This window comes from Leopardus geoffroyi, chromosome C1 (assembly GCF_018350155.1).
Source record: "Leopardus geoffroyi isolate Oge1 chromosome C1, O.geoffroyi_Oge1_pat1.0, whole genome shotgun sequence".
NCBI classification, from domain to species: Eukaryota; Metazoa; Chordata; class Mammalia; order Carnivora; family Felidae; genus Leopardus; species Leopardus geoffroyi.
Window position 1 is genome coordinate 21265396 of NC_059328.1, and position 19043 is coordinate 21284438.

Genomic DNA, 19043 nt, shown 5'->3' on the forward strand with positions numbered 1-19043 from the left:
TCATAAAATGAAAACTGGGTCTCCTCCAAGGAGCCTCTCCTGATTAATTCCGTGTTTCATTTTCCCTTGACCCTCTTCATTTTTGTGGCATTCTATATACTTGTCCTTCCTTCTAAGTCATCCAGGAGGGTAGTGAGAGAACAAATCAGATGTGGAACACAAAACTTGGATTCTGGTCTTGACTCGGTCACTTCTTATCCCCAGGCTGGGGGAGAGTTGATTAATTTCACTGGGCCTCAAGTTTTCTCTGCCCTAAAAACAGGCAAAACGTTTTCAGTTCTTTCTCAGGTAGCATTATTGAATGACTTTTGTCAAATGTTTTCAAATTTACTATCTCAAGCCTCACAACCCTGTGAGCAAGGAGTGGTGTTCCCATTTTACAGATGTGGAAAAGGAACCTCAAGTCAGGGTCTATGAAACACCAACCCAACAGTTACACCCAGGTTCGAATTCCAACTTTCATATTTAATATCTATCTCAACCACAAGCAAATTCAATTCTCAATGCCTATGGGCACAGGAGGGCTGTGTGGATTAGGTAATGCATGCAAAATACCCAGCACAGTTCAGGTGCCTGGCAACCAGCCCTAGTGAGCCATTCAGTATTTAGATATCTGCCCAACATCACCCAACTGAGGATTTGAACCATTGTCACTTTGATTCCAGATCATTGCTCTGTCCCCAAACTTCCGAGGCCCTCAATCTGCATTTTGAGAAACCCTACTCAAGTTGGGGCACCTGGGTGGCTCAGTTGGCTAAGTGTCCAACTCTTGGTTTCTGCTCAGGTCATGATTTCATGGTTTGTGGGCTCGAGCTCCACGTTGGGCTCTGCGCTGACAGCATGGAGCCTGCTTGGGATTCTTTCCTTCTCTCTCTGCCCCTACCCCCCATTCTCTCTCTCTCTCTCTCTCAAAATAAATAAATAAACATTAAAAAAAAATTTTTTTAATCCTCAAGTTAATTTGCATGTGCAATTGAAAACGCTGGGCTCCAGATTGGATCTAATGAATCTGTTTTAGACTTCTACATCCTGCAATCCAGGACCTGGGCACATCTACCCAGATTGGAGTTTGTCCACGGTTGCCAATGGCTTGACTCGTTGTTTGGCTTTGGAAGACTGAGAGAGTAGGTAGAGACGGGATCTGGGTGAGTCTCCTCCAGCAGGTTGCAAACATTCACCAGAGCCCTGGGACAAGGGGAATGAAGTGGTTCTCGAACTTTTTGTGCCTTGGAACCTCTGAGAGGACCAGTGTTTGGAGGGAGAGCTGAGAAATTTGCATCTTGAGCAACTCTCCTGGTGTCCCGCTGTAGAGGGCCGGATTTCATCTAACATAATGTGCATCTACTGGGTACATTCACTGGACACAGTGGACAAGACAGGACTGGTTCCTGCCCTTTGGGGATTTATTGTCTAGTGGGAGAGACCGATCAGGAAATCAGTACAACTAACTACTTAAATTGTAAGTATGATCAGGACCTTAAAGGAGAACTAGGAGGTGCTACTGGCAGCTGGGCTTTTTCTTCCGAGGAAATATGTTGGACCTTCGCAGAAACTAAAACACACCCAAGAAGAGCAGTTTCTTACCCACTGTACCTTCTTGGGAGCTGGGAGCTCCACGGAAGAGTTAGAAAACTCATCTGCATTCCTCCGTAATGGATGCCGTCTTGGGCAACCCACACTGCGGCCCTCATTTCATCCCGCCCCCCAACCCCATTGGGAGTGTAGGTAGCTGTGGGACCTCAGCAGAGTCCCTCTCTGGGAACTGCCCTGGACTGAAGGGAGCCACCTCTGGCTGTCGTTATGCCCCCTCCAGCCATTCTAGTCTGCCTTCAACAACTAGCGGATGGGAGAGGTGGATACAAGGCCTGGCCACATGCCTCCATCGGCAATGGCTCTGAAGGACGGCCCACTTCTAGGGGTCCCTTTATGAGGCCAATGCTGCAGGCGTGCACAGCCCTGTCTCACTGCCCTCTGCCCTATGGTTTTGGTCCCCAGTAAACCTCCCGTATGCAAATGTCTACCTCAGAGTCTGCTCACAGATGGTGAAAATAAAGAGCGGAGAGGGGAGACGATTTGCTCAAGGTCTCACAAACCTGAACCTTCAGATCGTCGTCATAGTTTGTCACCACCCTGTGTCAGTCCTACAACTTCCTGTCTTGACCTTTTCTTCCTGAGGTTGGAGGCAATAGCTGCAGTGTGAAAGGGCCAGACACGATGTTCACTCCCATGGCTGGAGACCTTGGGCCAGTCACTTCCTGACTGGGGAGAAGGTTAAGCACCCTGTCTGAGTGTGCCATGTTCTCCCAAGTCGGCCTGGGTGTGATGGCCCTGCTCCCAAGAAAAGCCATGGCCCTGTTGGTGCTAGAAACAGAGTTCCCTTCCCCTCAAGTCTGAATCACCTCTGACCTCCCTGCTGGTACCTGCTGGGGGTGGGGGGTGGGGCCTTGAGCTTCTGTCCCAGTTCTGGGTATCTAAACTCACTCTTCAAGGAGGAGCGCCTTTGTTCATGCCCACATTATCGAGCACTCACTTTGTTCCAGACACTGCTGGATGCTGGCAGTACCTTTGTGAACAAGACAGGTGCAGTCCTGGCCCCCATGAGCCTCTAAGTCCGGTGGAAAAGACAAACATCACCCAAAGACTTGTGACGAGTCCTGAGGGAATTAAAAACACAGAGAGCGGGGCGCCTGGGTGGCGCAGTCGGTTGAGCGTCCGACTCCAGCCAGGTCACGATCTCGCGGTCCGTGAGTTCGAGCCCCGCGTCGGGCTCTGGGCTGATGGCTCAGAGCCTGGAGCCTGTTTCCGATTCTGTGTCTCCCTCTCTCACTGCCCCTCCCCCGTTCATGCTCTGTCTCTCTCTGTCCCAAAAATAAATAAACGTTGAAAAAAAAAATTAAAAACAAAAACAAAAAAAACCCAAAAAACACAGGGAGCTATGAGAGAGCACAGCAGCGAATCCCCCACACTTGTGGCAGTTCCCAGAGAAGTAGCCTGGACCCGGCGGATTAGAAAGGACTGACCAAGGAGAGACGGGAGTGTGGCACAAAGATTTCTGGCAGAGGAAGCAGTCTGGGGGAAGACCTGGGAGAGTACAAAGAAGGCAGCCTCGTAGGGACAGAGGACGCAGGGAGGACATGAGGAAGGGCAAGGCTAAGAAGGAAGCCAGGAGCAGATCTGTTACAGCCTTACAGGGCACGTTAAAATTTTGGATTTCATCCTGTGGGCCATGGGAAATCTGCAAAGGAGATCTTGTTGTGTACTACAAAATGGATGCTATGGACCGAATGTTTGTGTCTCCCCTCAGATTCGTGTGTTGAAACCCTAACCCTCCACGTGATATTTGGAGATGGGGACTAGGGAGGTAATTAGGTCATGAGCCTGGGGCCTTCGTGATGGGATTAGTGCCCTAATAAGAGACAAGAGGGAGCTTGCTTCCCACCCCAGTCTATGAGGGTATATGACCTGGCCAAGGGCTCTCATCAGGAACCAAATTGGCTGGTACTTTGATCTTTGGCTTCCCAGACTCCGGAAGCATGAGAAATAAATTTGTGCTGTTCAAGCCACTCCGCCTAAGGTTGAGCAGTTGCGCTAAGACCATAGAATGTATTTATTAGAAGAAGGAATAGAGGGGCGCCTGGGTGGCGCAGTCGGTTAAGCGTCCGACTTCAGCCAGGTCACGATCTCGCGGTCCGTGAGTTCGAGCCCCGCGTCGGGCTCTGGGCTGATGGCTCAGAGCCTGGAGCCTGTTTCCGATTCTGTGTCTCCCTCTCTCTCTGCCCCTCCCCCGTTCATGCTCTGTCTCTCTCTGTCCCAAAAATAAATAAACGTTGGAAAAAAAAAAAAAAGAAGAAGGAATAGAGAAGGTAGTAGGATGTATTTTGGACCTTCCATGTGCCAGGCACTCCTGGCATGAACTTCTTTTATCCTCACGACAGCCCTGTACAGCAGAGCCCATTATTAGCTCCATTTTACAGATGGGCATAACTGAACCTAGACTCAAAATTCCCCTCATCCGGAAAGATTTTTCTGGCTCCCCATCTGTACCCTGACTATACATCTTCCTTCTTTGACCTAATCTTACCAAGTCCGTCTGTTTCTCCAAGGCATTTTTTTTTTCCTGTCTAGTAGTATCATCTTTCGTGTGACCCCATTTGATTGCAAGCCCCATGGAGGCAGAAGTTTTTGTCTAGCGTGTTCACGGCTTTATCTCTGGAGCCCAGCGCGAGACCTTACAGGTAATAGTGGCCGAATAAAGAAAATATTTGGAATAATAGGTCTCTATCCACCTGGAGACCTCATCTAGTGCAGGGTCTGGGGCTGCAGTGGTCCAGAAACAAACAGCCTCCCCCTGTTGCGGGGTCTGCTCTGGCTGCCTCTGCCTGGCTGGTTGTTACATCGCCAGCTCAGACACCCGGCGTCAGTCTGATGTTGGGGAAAGAGCTTGGACTTTGGAACCGGACAGATGAGGCGCACATCTGAGTGCACGTTCATCTGGAACAAAGCAGAGTGGTATAAATAAACAGAACCAAGTGCCTATATGAGATTCGATAACTTTAATTTCCTCATCTATGAAATGGGAACATTACTGCAGAAAATTATTGGTATTGGGATCAAATGAGGAAATGTTGATAGAGTTGCCCCGTTTAGTCCCTTCAGCGGAAGACAGGGATTGGTTCCATGCCATTCGCTTAACTAACAGCTTCAGTTTCCTCATCTGTGAGAGGGGAGTTGCGAAATGCAAGATAATATAGAATTCCGGGCCTGGAATGCTCTTCTCCAGATTTGTCTGGGGCTAGCTCCTTCTAAACCTTCCGTTCTCACCTTTACTATCACCTCATCAGACTTCTGACCTGATTCCTGTTTCTAAACCTTGCCCCACCCCACCCCCATCTCTTTTCTCGTCAGCACCTTTCATAATATTCTTTGTCACCCGTCTCCCTGTTCACTGCTTTATCCCCACTGTCTACCAGAGTACCTGAGTAAGTGCTTGGTAAATACTGGTTAATTGCATTAAATATTTATTGGCCACTTGGTTGTCAGTCAAGGACTATTCAAGGCAACCCTAACCACAAACCCAGGAAATAGCAAGGGCAGGGATTTCACCCATTTGACAGCTGTGGAAGCTGAGGTCTAGCAATATTAATATTTCCCGGGAATTTCCCAAGTAAATTAGTGGAGTTCTAGACCCTCTGAGCAGTGCTCTTTCCACCCACCCCTCCACTGCTTTCCAGGAAAAGGAGCACTAGAGACCCAGGTTCTAGTTCAGGTTCTGTTTTAACTTGTGGCTGTAAGATTTAGGTAAGCTACTTCCCTTCCTGAGCCTTAGTTTCGCCAACTCTAAATGGGAAGAATAATCCTTGCCCTGAACGGTGGTTAAGGTGAGAATCAGCTGAGATAATGGGTTGAAAGCATTTAATAAACCAAAAGCACTATATTAATAGTGCTTCCAAAATCATGGAAGATTTTGTTATATTAATATGCAGAATCAACATTGACTTCAAAGATGAATCACCGTGGGCTGGAGAAGGCAGGGTAGTTTCCTAGAAGCAGTGGCATTTCAGCTAGGCCTTAAAGAGAGGTAAGGTTTTGGAGAAGCAAAGCTCAGAGCCAAAGCCACAGACCAACCAAAGCAGGAACCTCCAGCCTCTCTGACTTTTACCATCTTCCTCCTCTGGTAGATATTCTCCCTGAATATGCTCTTCCCTACGCTGATTTGTTTTTCCTTTCAAATAAAACTTATGGAAGTATAATTTGCATACAACGAAATGCACATTTTTTAATAAAATTTTTTATTTTATTTTATTTGTAATTTTTTTGTAACGTTTACTTACTTTTTGAGAGAGAGAAAGACAGAGGTGTGAGCGGGGGAGGGCAGAGAGAGGGAGACACAGAATCCAAAGTAGGATCCAGGCTCTGAGCTGTCAGCACAGAGCCCCACGCCGGGCTCGAACTCACTGTGAGATCATGACCTGAGCTGAAGCCAGACGCTCAACCGACTGAGCCACCCAGGCGACCAAATAAAAATTTTTAAATGTTTATTTATTCTTGAGAGAGAGAGAAAGGCAGAGCACGAGCAGTGGGAGAGGCAGAGTGAGAGGGAGGCACAGAATCTAAAGCAGGCTCCAGTCTCTGAGCTGTCAGCACAGAGCCCTATGTGGGGCTCGAACTCACAAGCCGAGAGATCATGACCTGAGCCAGAGTCAGAGGCTTAACCAGCTGAGTCACCCAGGCACCCCTAAAATGCACGTTTCAAATGCATACAGTTCTGTGAGTTTTGACAAAAGCACACACCTATGCAACCATTGCCCAAATCAGATTCCTGTGTGGCCCTTTGCAGCAAATCCCCAACTCCCTTTCTTGTGTCCCCCAGACAACCACTCTCCACTTTCTGTCACTACAGAGTAGCTTTCTTAATCACTCATGTCTTCATTAGCAATTCACAAAGTTCTGCATGCAAACATTAAAACAAAAACATAAGTGGAACAAAATGTATTACTTCACTAGGCTTAAGAGAGTATTTTCATTCAGGGCATTTGCCAACAGTCGCTAGATAAATTGACGACAGCTAATTGGTGACAAGAATTAATAATAATCATAATTTGCCCATTTAGAGAAAAGAGTTTGTTGATAAAAACTCTACCTACAGGAACGCCTGGGTGGTTCAGTAGGTTAAGCATCGGACTTCAGCTAGGGTCATGATCTCATGGTTTATGAGTTCGAGCCCCGCGGCGGGCTCTGTGCTGACAGCTCGGAGCCTGGAGCCTGCTTCCGATTCTGTGTGTGTGTCTCTCTCTCTGCCCCTCTCTCACTTATGCTCTGTCTCTCTCTCTCTAAAAATAAATAAGCATTAAAAAAAATTTTTTTTAATAAATAAACATTTTAAAAATCCAAACCAAACAAAGCAAAAAAATCAATTCTACCTAGAAAATTACAAGAGAACATGGATAACCTGATGGCTTCTGGAGAGATGATGACTTATATATAAAGCAGTGTTTTTACTTTAAATATTTCTAAAGAGAAAGCATTTTAAAAGAAAGCATTGGAGATAGTCATTATCCATTTTATTCTACACGCTTCCTTTAATTTGATGATACACAAGAATGATTCTGAAATTCCAAACAGATGTCGACTTAAGGAAGAAGTGAGGAAAATTAGGGGCGCCTGGGTGGTTCAGTTGGTTGAGTGTGACTTTGGCTTAGGCCACGAGCTCATGTTTTATGAGTTTGGTCTGCGAGTTCGAGCCCCACATTGGGCTCTCTGCTGTCAGTGCAGAGCCTGCTAAGGATCCTCTGTCCCGATCTCTCTCTGCTCCCCCCCTTTCTCTCTCTCTCTCTCTCTCTCTCTCTCTCAAAAATAATGAAACATTAAAAAAAAAAAAAAGAAATGAGGAAAAATGATAAGGTTCTCTTTTGGGGTCTCTTGTTGAATAGGAACATAATCATTATATCAAAGAAATAGTAGATAAGCAGAAGTGTTTCCTCTAAATTTAGGATAGTTAATGTTAAATATTAATACCTGGGCCACGTTATTGGGCTAAATTATAGCAACTCTTTTTTTTTTAACACTTTTTAAGACAAAAAAAAATCAACAAATTATATGAAAAAGAAAACTACATTGTCTTCTCATTGTTCTGATTATATCAAACAAGTTTTAAGTCATCTCCCAAAACATAGCCTTGTATGTGTCCAGACTATCTTCAACGGATTTATCTTGGCATTCCTTTTAGTTTTGCATTCAAGTACAGATTAGTTTAGCCTGTTCTATAATTTCACACAAGTGGAATTACACAGTATGTGCTTTTTATGTACGATTTATTTGGCTCGGCATAATGTCTTTAAAGTCCATTCATGAGTTTTTTATAACAGTAAGTCGTTCCTTCATTTAAAATTTTTAATTTAATTTTAATTTTTTTAATGTTCAGTTTTGAGAGAGAGACAGGGAATGAACGGGGGAGGGGCAGAGAGAGAGGGAGACACAGAATCTGAAGCAGGCTCCAGGCTCTGAGCTGTCAGCACAGAGCCCGATGGGGGTCTTGAACTCACTAACCGTGAGATCATGACCTGAGTCGAAGTCAGATGCTTAATCGACTGAGCCACCCAGGCACCTCATTTTAAAAATTTTATTTTAGAGAGAGAGTGAGTGTGTGTGTGTGTGTGTGTGTGTGTGCAACTGTATGTGCACGGGGGAGGCGCAGAAGGAGAGGAGAGAGAGAACCCCAAGCATGCTCCACACCCAGCCCTGAGTCTGACGTGGGGCTTTATCTCACGACCATGAGATCATGACCTGGACCGAAATCAAGAGTCTCATGGTAAACTGAGCCACCCAGGCACCCCTAGGTCATTCCTTTTTAGAGCTGAGTGCTATTTCACTGTATGAACATGCCACATTCCTCTTCACCAGTTAGTGAATATTTGGCTTGTGCCAATTATTTGAATTAAGCTGCTATGAATACTCAGTCGTAAGTCTTTTTGTGGCATATGTTTCTCTTGGGTAAATCCCTAGAAGTGGAATTGTTGTGTTGTATGGTAAATGTATGTTTAACGTCACAAAAAAATGCCAAACTGTTTTCTAAAGTGGTTCTAGCATTTTACACTCTCCGCCACAATGTTCAAGAGAACCAGCTGTTCCACATCCTCTTCAACACTAGGTATAGTCAATCTCTTTTTTATTTTAGCCATTTTGATAGGTTTATCATAGCAACAGGATTGTTACAGTGAGTCTTATTGAGGTGTAATTTGCATACAATAAAATTTGCCTTTGTTAAGTGTATGACTCATTGAGTTTTGACCATGTGTGCAGTCATGTAACCATCACTGTCATGATATAAAATATTTTTTAAAAATTTTTAAATGTTTATTTATTTTGAGACAGAGCACATGCCCAAGCAGGGGAGGGGCAGAGAGAGAGAGAGAGAGAGAGAGAAAATCTCAAGCAGGTTCAGTGCTGTCAGTGCAGAGCTCAATCTCACACACCATGAGATCATGACCTGAGCCAAAATCAAGAGTTAGACGCTTAACCAACTGAGCCCCCCAGGCTTCCCATTTAATTTTTTTTTAATGTTTGATGATATAGCATATTTTATATTCAAAATTTCAGACCGCTTTAACATCAGTTCCTTCCCCTCAACCCCCTCCCCTAGCAATCACTGCTCTGCTTTGTCACTATAGTTTCGACTTTTCTAGAATTTTCTATAAATAGAAGTATTCATTGTGTCATCTTTTGTGGTTGGCTTCTTTCAGTTAGCATATTGCTTTTGATGTTCATCATGTTTTTGTGTGTATTCATCATGTTGTATGAGTAGTTCATTCCTCTTTATTGCCAAGTAGAATCCTATTGTACAGCTATATCCTAATTTGTTTGTTCCTTCACCAGTTGATGGACATAGGAGTTGTTTGCAATTTGGGCTACTATAAATAAAGCTGTTACAGGTTTTCATTTCTCTTGGGTGAAAACATGGGGGTGAAATTGTTAGGACATGTGTCAAGTGCATATTTAATTTTATAAGAAATTGCTGAATCATTTTCCAAAATAGCTGTTTCATTTTGTAGCAACACATAAGAGTGCCCATGGCCCAGCCTCCTTGTCAGCCCTTGGTATTGTCAGCGCTTTGTAACTTCAGCCATTCTCACGGGTATGTAATAGTAGCTCATAATTTTTATTTTTATTTTAAGTTTTAGTTATTTAAGTAATCTCGGCACCCAGTGTGGGACTCAAACTCAAGACCACAAGATCAAGAGTCCCATGTTCTTCCAACTGAGCCAGCTAGGCAGCCCAGTAGCTCAAAACTTTTAATTTGTATTTCTGTGATGACTAATGACATTGAGCATCTTTTCATGTACTTATTGGTTATATGTAGATCTTGCATATCTGTCTAATGTCTTTTTAATAAAACTTTGCTGATTTTGTTTATTGAGTTGTTTTTTTTTTTCTTATTATTAAGTAAATACACGTTCTTTATATATTCTAGATATTCTGGATTTATATTTTGTCAGGTATATGAACTGTAAATATTTTTTCCCATGTTGTGGCTTGCCTTTTCATTCTCTAGAAGAGGAGAAGACTGTAATTTTGATGAAGTGCAATATATCAATTATTTTTCCTTTATGGTTCAGACCTTTTGTGCTTCATCTAGGAATCTTTGCCTAACCCAAGGTGACACTGATATTCTCCTATGGTTTTTTCATCCAGAAATTTTGTCTTTAACCTTTAGATCTATGATTCATTTCGTGTTCATTTTTGTGTATGCTATGAGGTTACTGTAGAGGTTCATTTTCTCCCCTCAAATATCATTATTCCAGCACTATTTGCTAGAGCCTATCTTTTCTCCATTTAATTTTTTTTCTTTGTTCTTTTTTTTTTTTTTACCTCTGTTGAAAATCAATTGAGGGATGCCTGGGTGGCTCAGTCAGTTAAAGTGTCCCACTTCGGCTCAGGTCATGAGCTCGAGGTCCGTGAGGTCGAGCCCCATATTGGACTCTGTGCTGACAGCTCAGAGCATGGATCCTGCTTTGGATTCTGCGTCTCTGTCTCTCTCTGATCCTCCCCTGCTTACGCTCTGTCTCTCTGTCTGTCAAAAATAAATAAACATTTAAAAAAATCAATCGAGGGGCGCCTGGGTGGCTCACTCCACTAAGCGTCCGACTTTGGCTCAGGTCATGATCTCGTGGTTCGTGGGTTCAAGCCCCACGTCAGTTCTGTGTTGACACCTCGAAGCCTGGAGCCTGCTTTGAATTCTGTGCCTCCCTCTCTCTGTGCCCCGCCCCTGCTCGTGCTCAGTCTGTCTCTATCTCTCAAGAATAAATAAACATTAAAAAATTTTAAAAAATCAATTGAATAAACATATGTGAGTCTATTTCTGATTTTTTTCAATTTGTTCCATTGATTTATATGTCTACCCTGGCGCTGGTATTTAAATTTTTTAATGTATCATTCACTGTTTTATTACATGTATTTCATGTAAGTAAACTCTATTTCTTTGTGGGAACATACAAGAAAGAAAAAAAGATGTTTTCTGTTCATTATTGAAAAATCAGAAAATACAGATAAGTAGGGGCTCCTGGGTGGCTCATTCGGTTAAGTGTCCAACTCTTGATTTCAGCTCAGGTCATGTTCTCACAGTTTGTGGGTTTGAGCCCCACGTCAGGTTCTGTGCTGGCAGTGTGGAGCCTGCATTGGAATTCTTTCTCTCTCTCCCTCTCACTCTGACCCTCCCCTTCTCGCATGCTTTCTCTCTCTCCCAAAATAAATAAATAAAAAACATTTAAAAAAGAAAGAAAATACAGATAAGCAGAAATTAGTAAAATGAAAGTTGCTAATAATCCATGCCTGGAGAGTATTACTGTTATTTTTTTTTTTTTTTTTTGTAGAATTTATCTTCTAGATCTTCCTCCTGTGCTTAAATATGCTAACAAAATGGCAGTATATTAAACAGTCTGTTTTACAATCTGTTTTCCCCTCCACAGTATACTCCATAGTGGTTCTCACCCTGGAATGATTTGCCCCACAGGACATTTGGCAAATTCTGGAGACATTTTTTGGCTGTCACAAACAGGTGGGTGCTACCAGCATCCAGTGGGTAGAGGCCAGGGATGCTGCTAACCATCCTACAGTGCACAAAACAGTCTCTTACAACCAAGAATTTTCCAGCCAAGCTGTTAATAGCCCTGAGGTTGAAAAATCCTGAATTAAATAATGCACATGACATGTTCAATACAACACTTGGCACATATCAACTGCTTGGTAAATGAACAACAAATAACTTGGGGCGAAAAATGTTCCCAGGAGCAGGAATAGAAGTTCAGTGGATCCGGATCCCCACTGTCCTTTTCCCAAATATCTAGCCATAAGGCTGTTGTGAGGTGAGTGGTTTTACCACCAGAAATTCACAAAGGGTGAACAATATGTTCAAGACAGGAGACCTGCAGCCTTGGACCTTGGACTCCTCTGTGTAGGGAGGACGGGCAAACTCACACATTCACCTCCCCCACCAGGCTGCGTCTCTCTAGGCTGGAGTCCCAGCTGTTGTCTGGGTTAGTGCAAACAAAGACCTTTGGGCTGTCCCAGATCCAGGATTTACAACCCATGGGCTCCTCCCAGTTTACAGAAGTGCTGGGAAAACACATTCTAGGTCAGCAGGAATTAAGTGCACCCCTCCCCACCGCCCACCCTGAGGTGGGGGGGTGTCACGTGGTCTGATGGCACAGGCAGGATGAACTGGAAAGGGACAAACCACAGTCCAGGGGAAAGTGCAGCCAAGGGAATTTGATTCAGTTCAACAGAGTCAAACATTTAGCAACATTCATTGTACTTCTATGTGTGCTAGGCGCTGTCCTTCTCCTATGTGGGAGGTCATTTGGAATAGTGCCAGGCACTGTCCCTCTCCTATGTGGGAGGCCACTAAGAATAGTAGTTAGGAGCATAGTCTATTTAGAAAAGGATGATTGATCCCCAGGTGTGCCAGCACTAAGTATTTGCCCTTTATAAGGTATCTCATGACTCCAATACACATAGTATATGCTCACTAAATTATTTATGTGTGTATGTCAGTCCTCACAAAAACACTGTGAGGCAAGGGCTATTATTATCCCATTTTATAAAAGAATAAACCAAGGACCAAAGAGGCTTTGCCCAGTGTCCCAGGACTAATTAAATGGCAGGGGAACATTTTTTTTTTAATTTTTTTTTTTAACATTTATTTTTGAGACAGAGACAGATCATAAACAGGGGAGGGTTAGAGAGAGGGAGACACAGAATCTGAAACAGGCTCCAGGCTCTGAGCTGTCAGCACAGAGCCCGACGCGGGGCTCGAACCCACGGACCCCGAGATCATGACCTGAGCCGAAGTCGGCCGCTTAACCGACTAAGCCACCCAGGCGCCCCGGCAGGGGAAATTTTTAACAGACTTTTGGGAAATAGAAAGATGAATAAGATGTGGCCCTTGTTTTCAACAAATTTAGAGTCTCAGAGGGGAGGTGAAGATGGTCCAAGTAAAGAGACAATGAAAGAGGTGCTAATAAAGAACATTTCGGTGGGGTAGGGCAGATCGAAGGTTGGTTCCAGGTGGGAGCAAACAAGAAGGCTTCATGGAGGAAATAAATGGTAGTTAAGCTGGTGGTCTTTGAAGATGGGTAGGCTTGGAAGTAGACAGTCAGACTCTTCCTTAAGGGTAGGGTCCTTAGAAGGGTGACCACTGGGTTGGGCCATAGGATGTGTGCCTATGGGGGCAGGGACAGATGATCTGGTTGAGAAAATTAATAAATTAAAGCAAGACTGGTGGAAATGGCAGGGGTAATGTTCCAAATAGCTGAAAACCAGAAGGGCATAGGTAGCCACTGATCAGAATGGATACTGAGTTTTAAACAGCCCCCATGGCCCTGCAGGTAGGGACAAACGGAATACCAGGCTGAATATCCTAGAAAGGATGTCACCATTTACTTACCCAGACTCCTTTATATCTTTTGGGAACAGTATGCTCCTGTTTTGCTCTGGAGATCCACTTACCCTGCTCTCATTCTATATAGTTCTGGTTGACCTGACCTCACCTTTATACCTCCAGATGTGGGTACAGGATGGAGTCTGGTCTAGCCAATTAGAACGCAACGGTGACTGGTACAAGGAAGGACATGTAACTGAAGTTGGGTCAATGAAGATTCTCCCCACCACCTGTGTTGGAACTCTTGAGGGAAAAAGAAGCTCTGTTTTGCCAAGGAAACTAGGAGAAAGGAAAATCAAATTTATAGACTGAAGAGAGTGAGACAGAGAGACAGTGAGTTAGAGAGAGAGAGAGAGAGAGACTAATACTTTATGACTGATTGTTTTTATTTATTTAAATTTTTTTTCAACGTTTATTTTATTTTTGGGACAGAGAGAGACAGAGCATGAACGGGGGAGGGGCAGAGAGAGAGGGAGACACAGAATCGGAAACAGGCTCCAGGCTCTGAGCCATCAGCCCAGAGCCTGACGCGGGGCTCGAACCCATGGACCGCGAGATCGTGACCTGGCTGAAGTCGGACGCTTAACCGACTGCGCCACCCAGGTGCCCCATATGACTGATTGTTTTTAAATCTCTGGATCCAGATATGCCTGACGTTTTCACCCATCCTCTTTAGTTACATGAAATTGGCTTTTTTGTCACTTGCAACCAGAAGATTTCTGACTGATACAATTATGCAGGGTCTCAAATGTCATCGTAAGGAGTTCTCCATAGGCTCTAGAGACATGAAAAGGAGGGAAACAGCCAGGGAGAAGGGAAAGGAAGAAGTTTTGACAATTACTGAAGCAAGCTCCCTAGGGGGTGAAGAAGATTAAAGCAAGAGTGTGGGAAGGCAGAGGGAGTGCCTCCTGGAGAGAGGGGGAGAGGGCTCCTGACTTTTTGAGTTAAAGAGACAGAAGATTCAAGAAACTGGTCTCTGCCATCATCCATCTCCTTCTCTCGGAACCAACACTTAAATTCTTCTATGAGTCTGATGTTAAGTGTGCCAAGACAGGGGCGTCTGGGTGGCTCAGTCAGTTAAACATCCGACTTCAGCTCAGGTCATGATCTTGCAGTCTGTGAGGTCGAGCCCCATGTCGGGTTCTGTGCTGACACCTCAGAACCTGGAGCCTGCTTCAGATTCTGTGTCTCCCTTTCTCTGCCCTTCCCCTGCTCATGCTCTGTCTCTCTGTCTCTCTCTCTCTCTCTCTCTCAAAAATAAACATTAAAAAAAATTTAAGTGTGCCAAGACAAACTTAGAACGGCTTCTGTAAGTTACAAAATTTAAAGCACTCACAAATGTCATTCAGCCATTAAAATCATGTTACAAATGAATATGTATTGTTATAGAAGACATATCTAGTATGTCATCAAATAATAAAGTCAAGTTACAAAATTATATATATATATATATATATATATATATGTGGATATATATATATAGTATAATCTTTTTTTGTTTAAAAATATATTCATATGTTTGTAAGGAACAGGCCTGAAAAACATTACAGCAGAATATGGTTACCTACCCCAACCTCCTTTGTTTTCCTTCTTTGTACATTGAACCTCAAATTTGTTCAGGTGTCCATATCCAGAGCTTAGCTGAAGACTTAACTCTTGGGGCGCCTGGGTGGCGCAGTCGGTTAAGCGTCCGACTTCAGCCAGGTCACGATCTCGCGGTCCGCGAGTTCGAGCCCCGCGTCGGGCTCTGGGCTGATGGCTCAGAGCCTGGAGCCTGTTTCCGATTCTGTGTCTCCCTCTCTCTCTGCCCCTCCCCCGTTCATGCTCTGTCTCTCTCTGTCCCAAAAATAAATAAACGTTAAAAAAAAAAAATTTAAAAAAAAAAAAAAAAAAAAAAAAAAAAAAAAGACTTAACTCTTAAGTCCAACATGGAAATGCTAGTAATTGTTTTCAGGGCAGCCAAAACAGAATTATTATTCTGGCCAATGAGACAGAAAGGAGAGTCTGCTGGAGGGCTTCCAGGAAAGGTTTCTTACTAGTTAAAAAAAAAAAAAAAAAAAAACTTATGGAGAAGAATGTGGAAATTGGAATCCTCATACAGTGCTAGTGGGAATATAAAATGGTGTGGCCACTTTGGAAAACAATATGGCAGTTCCTAGAAAAAGTAAAACACAGAGTCACCATATGGCCCAGAAATTCTATTCTCAAGTACACACCTAAAAGAAGTGAAAACATCTGTCTACACAAAAACTTATCCACAAATGTTTGTGTAATTGACGTAATGTTCATAATGTGTAATAACTAAAAAGTGGGAGCAACCCAAACGTCCATCAACTGATGAATGGATAAAGAAAATCCATGTAATGGAAGATTGTTCATTGTTAGAAAGGGATGAAGAACTGATACATTTTACAACATGAATCAACCTTGAAGACATTATACTACGTGAAATAAGTCAGTCACAGAAGACCACGTATTGTGTGATTCCATTTACACGAAACATCCAGAACGGACAAATCTATGGGGACAGAAAATAGATTCGTTGTTGCTTAGAGTTGAGGGTGGCAAATATGTTGGGGGAAATGGAGAGCGAAGGCTAACGGTTACTAAATTTCTTCCTGAGGTGAAAAAATGTTCTAAATTGATTGTGGTGATGATTACACAAATCTGTGGGTGTCTTTCAAGTCGTTGAGTTGTATATTTCACATGGGTGAATTGTATGCTATGTGAAATATATCTCAATAAAGCTTTTTATTGAGCTATCTTAAAGAGAGAGAGAGCTACTTACAGGAATAGGTATCCTTTATTCCACTACAATCTAAGGGAGCTAGATGTTACATCTGCATGCGGTACTTGGAACTGTGGCAACCATCTTTCGAGTATGGAAGAGAGGGGAATGCCAACAAACTGAGAGTGGAAAAACAGGGCTAGAAAGAAATTTGATCCTTGATGAAATCTTTGAGGTACTGAAATACACAATTCTAGAGCCATTCTACCTCAGGACTTAATAATACCAGAAGTCCTCTTAATTTCTCTCTCTTTTTTAAAAAATATATTTCTCTTTTGGGGGGAGAGCACAAGTGGAAGAGGAGCAGAGAGAGGAGGACAGAGGATCTGAAATGGACTCTGTGCTGACACGCTTGAGAACAGCGAGCCGGATGTGGGGATCGAACTCAGGAACCACAAGATCATGACCTGAGCTGAAGTTGGACGCTCAACCACCTGAGCCACCCAGGTGCCCTCTTCTTAATTTCGCTTAAATCTGAGAGCTTTTTGTTTTTTAAATAGCTCATTGAGATGAAATTCACATAACATAAAATCAACCACTCTAAATGCCATAGTTCAGGGGCATTTAGTACATTCACAATGTTGTGCAAACATTCCTCTAATTCCAAAATATTTCCTAGTCACTTCAGGGTAAAACCCCTTCCTCATTAAGTAGTTTCTCCCGTCTCCTCTTGCCCTAGCCCCTTGGAACCATCATTCTGCATTCTGAGTGTTTCATATAAATGGAATCATACAATATATGGCCTTTTTAATGTTTATTTACTACTGAGAGACAGAGAGACACAGAGCGTGAGCAGGAGAGGGGCAGAGAGATGGGGAGACACAGAATCTGAAGTAGGCTCCAGGCTCTGAGCTGTCAGCACAGAGCCTGACGTGAAGCTCGAACTCACAAACTGTGAGATCATGACCTGAGCCGAAGTCAGTCGCCTAAGCAACTGAGCCAACCATGTGCCCCATTGTGTGTGGCTTCTTTCACTTAGCATAATGTGTTTTGAGGTTCATCTATGTTGTAGCATGTATCAATACCTCATGCATTTTTATGACTGAATAAAATGTTATTGGGGCACCTGGGTGGCTCAGTCGGTTGAGTGTCCAACTTCAGCTCAGGTCATGATCTCACACTCCGTGGGTTCGAGCCCCGCGTCAGGCTCTGTGCTGTCAGCTCAGAGCCTGGAGCCTGCTTCAGCTTCTGTGTCTCCCTCTCTCTCTGTCCCTCCCCTGCTCATGCTCTGTCTCTCTCTGTCTCAAAAATAAATTAATAAAAACATTAAAAAATGTTATTATATGTATATACCACAATTTGTTTGTTCAGTCATCCATTGATGAGCATTTGAACTGTTTCTACCTGTTGGCTATTGTGACTAGTGCTGCTATGGACAGGAGTGCACGTGTTTAAGTGCTTGTTTTCAATTATTTTGGGTATATAGCTAGCAGTGGAAATTCAGGGGCATAGGGTATTTCTATGTTTAACTTTTTGGGGAACTGCCAAATTGTTTTCCTCAGAGGGTTAACCATATTGTAGTCCCACTGGCAACATATGAGGGTTTCCAACTTCTCTATATCCTCACCAACACTTATTTTCCTTTTTTTTTTTTAACGCTTACTAATTTATTTTAAGAGAGAGAGAGCATGAGCCTGAGTGCGAGAGGGATAGAGAGAGAGGAAGAGAGAGAGAGGGAGAGAGAGAGAATCCCAAGCAGGCTCCATGCTGTCAGTGTAGAACCCAATGTGGGGTTTGATCCCACGACACTTGAAGGGGTACCTCCTTGTGGTTGTTTTTTTATTTCACTTGCAGCTAAAGATATTGAAATTGATGCAAGTGTTAATGGTGGTAGAATTAATGGTTATGTCAAGTATTTTCTTCATTTTGATTACCTATATTTTCTAAATTTTCTGTAATCATACTAATATTTATGAAGTCCTTACAATGTACCAGGCACTAAACGTAGACATTTATATGCATAATATCATTTGTTTCTCATAACACATCTATAAGTCAAGTAAAAGCTGAGTCAGACAGGAAACAATCTATCCTAGGACACGGAGCTAATAAAAAATGGTGGAGGCATAATTTGAACACAGGGCCCAGGATTTTTAAAAAAAAAATTTTTTTACATTTATTTATTTTTGATAGAGACAGAGCACAAGTGGGGGAGGGGCAGGGAGAGAAGGAGACACAGAATCCAAAGCAGGCTTCAGGCTCTGAGCTGTCAGCACACAGCCCAACGTGGGGCTCGAACTCACAAACTGTGAGATCATGACCTCAGCCGAAGTTGGAAGCTTAACCGACTGAGCCACCCAGGCGCCCCAACTCAGTTTTCTTATCTTAAAACGGAGCTATAGAATATCTACATTATTGGGTTGAGGGGTTAATGCACGTAAAATGCTTTAAAATAGTGCCTGACAGGGAGCCTGGGCAGCTCAGTCAGTTGAGCGTCTGACTCTTGGTTTCAGCTCAAGTCATGATCTCATAGTTCGTGGGATCAAGCCCACATCAGTCTCTATGCTGAGCATGGAGACTGTTTGAAGTTCTCTCTCTCTCTCCATCTACCCCTCCCCTCTCTCGAAAACAAAAAAAAATAATAATAATAATAAAATAAAATAGTGCCTGACATATAGCAAATGCTAAGTTTAGTTGTTATTACATTGTTATTATTCCAGAATTAAATAAGAAGGCCCTTAAACAACAGCAGTGTCTGGTAAGTATTCACTAAATGTTAGCTCTTAGTGTTATTTTTAACAACTTTATTGAGATACAGCTTACATACATAAATAACGTTACATAACTTGGTATAGTCACAGAGTTGTGCGATCATCACCATGA

At 43.2% G+C, this 19043-nt stretch overlaps 1 long non-coding RNA gene across 1 annotated transcript; it reads right to left on the reverse strand.

The window, feature by feature from the left end:
- Positions 1-12884: 12884 nt before the first annotated feature.
- Positions 12885-15085, reverse strand: LOC123599947. Its single transcript, XR_006713372.1, has 3 exons — positions 15001-15085; positions 13542-13711; positions 12885-13214 (listed from the first exon to the last, which is right to left on the reverse strand). It is a non-coding gene; the product is annotated as an uncharacterized LOC123599947 (long non-coding RNA).
- Positions 15086-19043: the final 3958 nt, after the last annotated feature.